Source organism: Nerophis ophidion, linkage group LG29 (assembly GCF_033978795.1).
Source record: "Nerophis ophidion isolate RoL-2023_Sa linkage group LG29, RoL_Noph_v1.0, whole genome shotgun sequence".
NCBI lineage: Eukaryota > Metazoa > Chordata > Actinopteri > Syngnathiformes > Syngnathidae > Nerophis > Nerophis ophidion.
Window position 1 is genome coordinate 2,700,519 of NC_084639.1, and position 6,600 is coordinate 2,707,118.

Sequence of the window (6,600 nt, forward strand, 5' to 3'; positions counted from 1 at the left end):
ACTTGCACTTACATATGTAGCGACCAACTGTAGTTACTGACAGTGGTTTTCTGAAGTGTTCATGAGCCCATATGGTGATGTCCTTTACAGACTGATGTCGGTTTTTGATGCAGTACCGCCTGAGGGATCGAAGGTCCTTAATATCATCGCTTAGGTTCTCTGAACCTTTAGATGATATTACGGACCATAGATGTTGAAATCCCTAAATTCCTTGCAATAGCTCGTTGAGAAATTTTGTTCTTAAACTGTTTGACTATTTGCTCACGCGTTTTTTCACAAAGTGGTGACCCTCGCCCCATTCTTGTTTGTGAATTTCATGGAAGCTGCTTTTATACCCAATCATGGCACCCACCTGTTCCCAAACACCTGTGGCATGTTCCAAATAAGTGTTTGATGAGCATTCCTCAACTTTATCAGTCTTTTTTTGCCACTTGTGCCAGCTTTTTTGAAACATGTTGCGGGCATCAAATTCCAAATGAGCTAATATTTGCAAAAAATAACAACTTTTTCCAGTTTGAACGTTAAGTATCTTGTCTTTGCAGTCTATTCAATTGAGTATAGGTTGAAAAGGATTTGCAAATCGTTGTATTGTTTTTATTTGCGATTTACACAACGTGTCAACTTCACTGGCTTTGTGTTTTGTAACTTAAATGAATGTTAAAAATGGACAAATGGTTTTCAAGCATATAACATAGACATAGAATGTTTAGTGCAGACAATAAGACAGCCTTTGGTAATTATAATTATTACTACTAGTTATAGTGAATAAAAAACAGTAATTTGACAATATGTTTGTAGTATGTGCTTTTACTGCCATCTAGTGTCGAGGATTTACATGTTTGTTAAAATCTGCTTTTTGAAGTTAGGGTTACAATCAACACTTAAAACCTTGACTACAAAATCATCAAATCACTAGTTGATTCAATGTGGAAAAAATATAAACCTCAAATTTAACACAAAGTTCTGAAAAAGCAGCAAGAATCCTAAAAGACGAGGCTCACTTTTGAAGTTTTCATGGATTTCATACCGCCTCTGACTCACTCTATGCCACCCTCTGTATATGCCCACCACGTTTTAAAGCAAAAGGCTTCACTACACATCTTAAAACAAATTCAGGAGCTCTTCCACAGAACCCACCAGTCAGCCACAGACATGCCACCTGTCAGTTGGATCAGGTTTCCCTTCTTGCAAATTGACTAAGCATGATGTTGACTTTTAGTACTGTAACTCACATTGTCATGCTCGGGTTGCTAACTTGTGTGTCCTTCGAGCCCACTCCCCTATTTTATTTAAGAGATATGTTGGACACGTGCAGAGTTACAGTGAAAATGGATAGTCCGACACAGATGTAGACAAACACAACTCAGCATTTAGACTTAGACTTCCTTTTTATAGTCATTTATTGTCATACAGTACAGATAAGACTTTTGGATAAGAGTTCTTGGAAAAAACCAACATGAGGGCTCCCCTCAATTTTGGGGACTGTTAAAGGTCTTGGGGACCCAAAAGGGTCTCAGTCGTTAAAATGTTAATCGATCAATGTTTATTTATCAAGGCCTGCATAAACCACATTTCCACCTGCTCGCAACCACCATTTGAGCAAGGAAACATTTCAAAAGGCCAAAATGGTTAATATATATTTTTTTTTAATTAAGTCATACTAGTTATTTTTTTAAACTTTCAACACTTATCCCACAGATCAACTTCAGATCTGTTTCCATAAGGTGATTATTTTTATTTTGCTATGTTTTATTACCTTTTTGTAGCCTTATTTCATTTCAAAAACAAAAAATACTCACTATTTTCCCCATTTGATTTCAGGTATTTGCTTATTTAACTAGGTAAATAATTCATAACATTGCTTGTAGGTCAAAATGATTTTTTGAATGACAAAAAAAATATTACACTAAATTTAGATCCTGGTGCTCCAAAAGGCCCCTACTCAGAAAAATGTGGAAAATTAGTCATATATATTATTTTTTCTTTCAACGCTTACATCTGGAGACCACAGGTGTCAAACTCAAGGCCCGGCAGCCAGATCTGAACCGCCAAAACTTTGAAATAATACACGTCAAAGAAGTATTTTTATCTCTTCTGACAAAACATATTCTTCTTTCCATTTTAGAAAAGCACGTACTGCATGCATCTGCTTATATTTTCAACTTTATTATCTAATAATGCAACATTTACTGTATATGTATTTATGTATATGTGTATGTGTGTGCATACATCTATATGTATGTGTGTCTATATATATATATATATATATATATATATATATATATATACGTATGTGTGTGTTGTGTGTGTACGTATATAAATGATAAATGGGTTGTACTTGTATAGCACTTTTCTACCTTCAAGGTACTCGTGTATATATAAGTGTGTGTGTATAAATATGTGTATATATAGGTATATACATACGCATGTATAAGTGTGTATATATATATGTATATGTAAATATGTGTATATACATATATGTAAATTAATGTGTATATATGTATATATACATGTGTGTGTATATATATTTATGTATCAATCAATCAATCAATGTTTATTTATATAGCCCCAAATCACAAATGTCTCAAAGGACTGCACAAATCATTACGACTACAACATCCTCGGAAGAACCCACAAAAGGGCAAGGAAAACTCACACCCAGTGGGCAGGGAGAATTCACATCCAGTGGGACGCCACTGTATGTGTGTGTAAATATGTGTGTATGTATGTATATATATATATATATATATATATATACATACATACATACATATTTACACACACATACAGTGGCGTCCCACTGGATATATATATATATATATATATATATATATATATATACATACATACATACACACATATTTACACACACATACAGTGGCGTCCCACTGGATGTGAATTCTCCCTGCCCACTGGGTGTGAGTTTTCCTTGCCCTTTTGTGGGTTCTTCCGAGGATGTTGTAGTCGTAATGATTTGTGCAGTCCTTTGAGACATTTGTGATTTGGGGCTATATAAATAAACATTGATTGATTGATTGATACATAAATATATATACACACACATGTATATATACATATATACACATTAATTTACATATATGTATACACACATATTTACATATACATATATATATACACACTTATACATGCGTATATATATACCTATTTATACACACACACTTATATATACACGAGTACCTTGAAGGTAGAAAAGTGCTATACAAGTACAACCCATTTATCATTTATATACGTACACACACAACACACACATACGTATATATATATATATATGTATGTATGTATGTATGTATATATGTTTATATATATCTATGGATATATGTATGTATGTGTATATATACATGGGGGTATATATGTGTGTATATATAAATATATATATATATATATGTGTGTATATATATATATATATATACAAACACATTTTAAAGTTTTTTTTAAAGTTAAAAACAAATACTGTTAAATATCTGCTTGACTTATGATATCAGAGCAATTTTTACATCGAATTGTACACTTTAAAAATAATACATAAAAAAATGGCAGCTCAGTTGCCAGAATTCCACCGTAAAAAAAAATTCTAATACCTTCTTACCATTTACAGTAATAGGCTGAAAAACCACCTCAAAACCTCTAAAGGCGTAGTGGCCACATGTGTGGACAACACCTTTTTACCTCTTATTTCCAAAATTGTGTACACTACTAAATTGGGGTCTTATGTGCTCATGTGGACACTTATACTGCCATCTGGTGGTGGCAGAAGAGTACAACAAAATTAAATTTGGGGGAAAAAATTGTAAAAATAAGAATTAGCATGTCACTAAACATGGGGGTCACTAAACATGAAGTACACGTTTGTTACATCATATCAAAAGATGATTCTTAGTGTTTATTCTAATTAGGGTCCAATAAGCCCAATTAGCAAAGAGAAAAAAAACAAAAACATGTCAACAAACAGCTTGGGCTTTAAGAGGTTAAATTTAACAAAAAGTTTTGGTGAATGAGCTGACAGTTTTTAAGATTTTTTTTTTTTTAACCATTTCTTTCTACTGCTTGTCCCTCTCAGGGTTGCAGGGGGTGCTGGAGCCTATCACAGCTGCACATACACCCTGGACAAGTCACCACCTCATCGTAGGACCAACAATTGTATAAAAATGAGGTAACCTTATATTTTTACTTTAATGAATTATTCAAGGTTACAAACGGCCCTCAGAGGGCCACCATAACTGCGATGTGGCCCTCGGTGAAAAGGAGTTTGACACTCCTGCTGTAGATCAACTTCAGATCCATCTGTCGACTATTAGCTTGTATTTTTTGCCAGCAATGACAGTTTTAAAGTTTAACAAATTGCCTTAATGGCAACTTTGTGTCATCCGTGTCAATATTGCAACATTTTCCCGTCACATTACATAGACTGACCAGACGTCCTCTTTTGCGGGACTGTCCGGGGTGTCCGGGCGGGGTTCCTTAAATGCCTCAAAGGTCCGTCGTTTTGTGTCAAGGTTGTATTTTCAATGTACATACAGGGTTAAGATGGGTTAAAGACAAAACTAATTGTGAAGGTGTGCGTACGCAGCAACATTCCTGAGGGCGGGGCGGAGAGAGCGGTAGTGGATCGATTGTCAATCAAGGCATACTTGGTCAACAGCCATACAGGTCACACTGAGGGTGGCCGTATAAGCAACTTTAACACTGTTAAAAATATGCGCCACACTGTGAACCCACACCAAACAAGAAAGACAAACACATTTCGGGAGAACATCCGCACCGTAACACAACAGAACTAATACCCAGAACCCCTCTTCCGGGATGTTACAATCTACACCCTGTTACCCCCTACCCTCCCCCACCTCAACCCCGATTACGTCACATCAAATATTCCACTTTTGAAAATTATTTTTGGTGGAAGATTTCGCCATAAAAAAACTGTTTTGTTTGACAAAAAAGGGCAGAAAACCAACCAAAAAAACAACAGAAAAATTAAAACATTTTGAAATGAGGAATAGATGTGAAGTTGATGTAGACTCCAGAGATTTAAGTGTTAAATATAAAATGTATGTACGACCCGGCACACCATTATCATCATTTCATGACCCAAGCAAAACACTTTTATACTGAAATAAATACACTTACAACTTATGAAATAAAAACATGGAAAAAACTACCAGCAGCGGTAAAGTTTAGATCTTCTTTTATATTATTTCTTTTAATGAATTAAATAATGTTTGACAGCCTTTTTCCAAAACACAGTATATAATGTGAGATATAAGAGGACAATGCATACGTTTATCATTTGTTTTCAGAACGCTTACAAAAAAGTAGGACCCCAAAAATTTACTGTGGGACCTAGGGGTGTAACGGTACGTGTATTTGTATTGAACCGTTTTGGTACGGTGGTTTCGGTTCGGTACGGGTGTACCTAACAAGTTTCTAATCTAAAGTCTTAACAAGCTGCTTTGCTTCTTCTGCCTGTGTCAGCACCCAGCATTGTCCCACCCACACAGCCCATCTGATTGGTTACATATATAGCGGTAACAGCCAATCAGCAGTGGCTATTCAGAGCGCATGTAGTCAATGCTTCAGTGTCGAGCAGATAGATGTTTAGCAGGTGAGCATCAGGCAGCGTCCTCTCCCCAAATGATAATAAACACCTCCCAGTCACAACTACTACTAAAATCACTATGAGCCCGTTGACCTTCTAGAAACTTAAACTGCAGCTCAGCTCACTCAGTTCTGGCTTGAGGTGAAGGCTAATTAGCTTTTAGCGTAACGTTAGCTAATTTTGCGGTGTGTGTGTCTGTTTTACGGACAGAAAAGCTTTGAATGGCAGGGTCCCTGCTATCACATGTTGATAAAAATGTGACAATTACATAATAAAAATCAACTACAGGCTTCCCAAATGCTGTGATAAATTAAGCATGATGAGTTGACTTGAAACTGTTTTATGTTGCACTTTTTATATGTAGAAGACAAGTTTTGTCATTTTATTTAATCAATTTGAGGCAGTTTAATGTTGATTAACGTGGGCAGAATTCTAATAGTGTTCTCAATGTTAAAAGGATAAAGCCAGTTTACATATTTGGTAAATAAATAGCCCCAAAATTTATATTTTGTTTTCTTACTGTACTGAAAATGAACTGAACCGTGACCTCTAAACCGAGGTACGTACCGAACCGAAATTTTTGTGTACCGTTACACGCCTAAAGGGACCCCATTTTTATGACTTGATGGGGTCCCACTTTGAAAATTCCTCACGTCATTACTGCTGTCAACAGGTGAGAAATAATGCTTTAATTTAAATAAATATATTATTTATAAAGCAAGTTCAAGTATCATTGGCAAATTTTCACCTCGTCCCGGCCTTGGCACACATATATGTGTGTCCTCTCAGAATATTGTCACCCTTTGCTCTTTAATTCCAATTTTTATGGTAATGTTTTTTTTAATTGGCTGCTAAAAAAAAAAATCAGCTGTGGTCTGCAAATGCACTTTGGACAAGCCTGAGTTCGAGCAATAGCGGATGTGGACAAACAATATTTGCACAGCAATAAACTCCACCTTTGGTGACGCAAGCAATTCACATTTGAC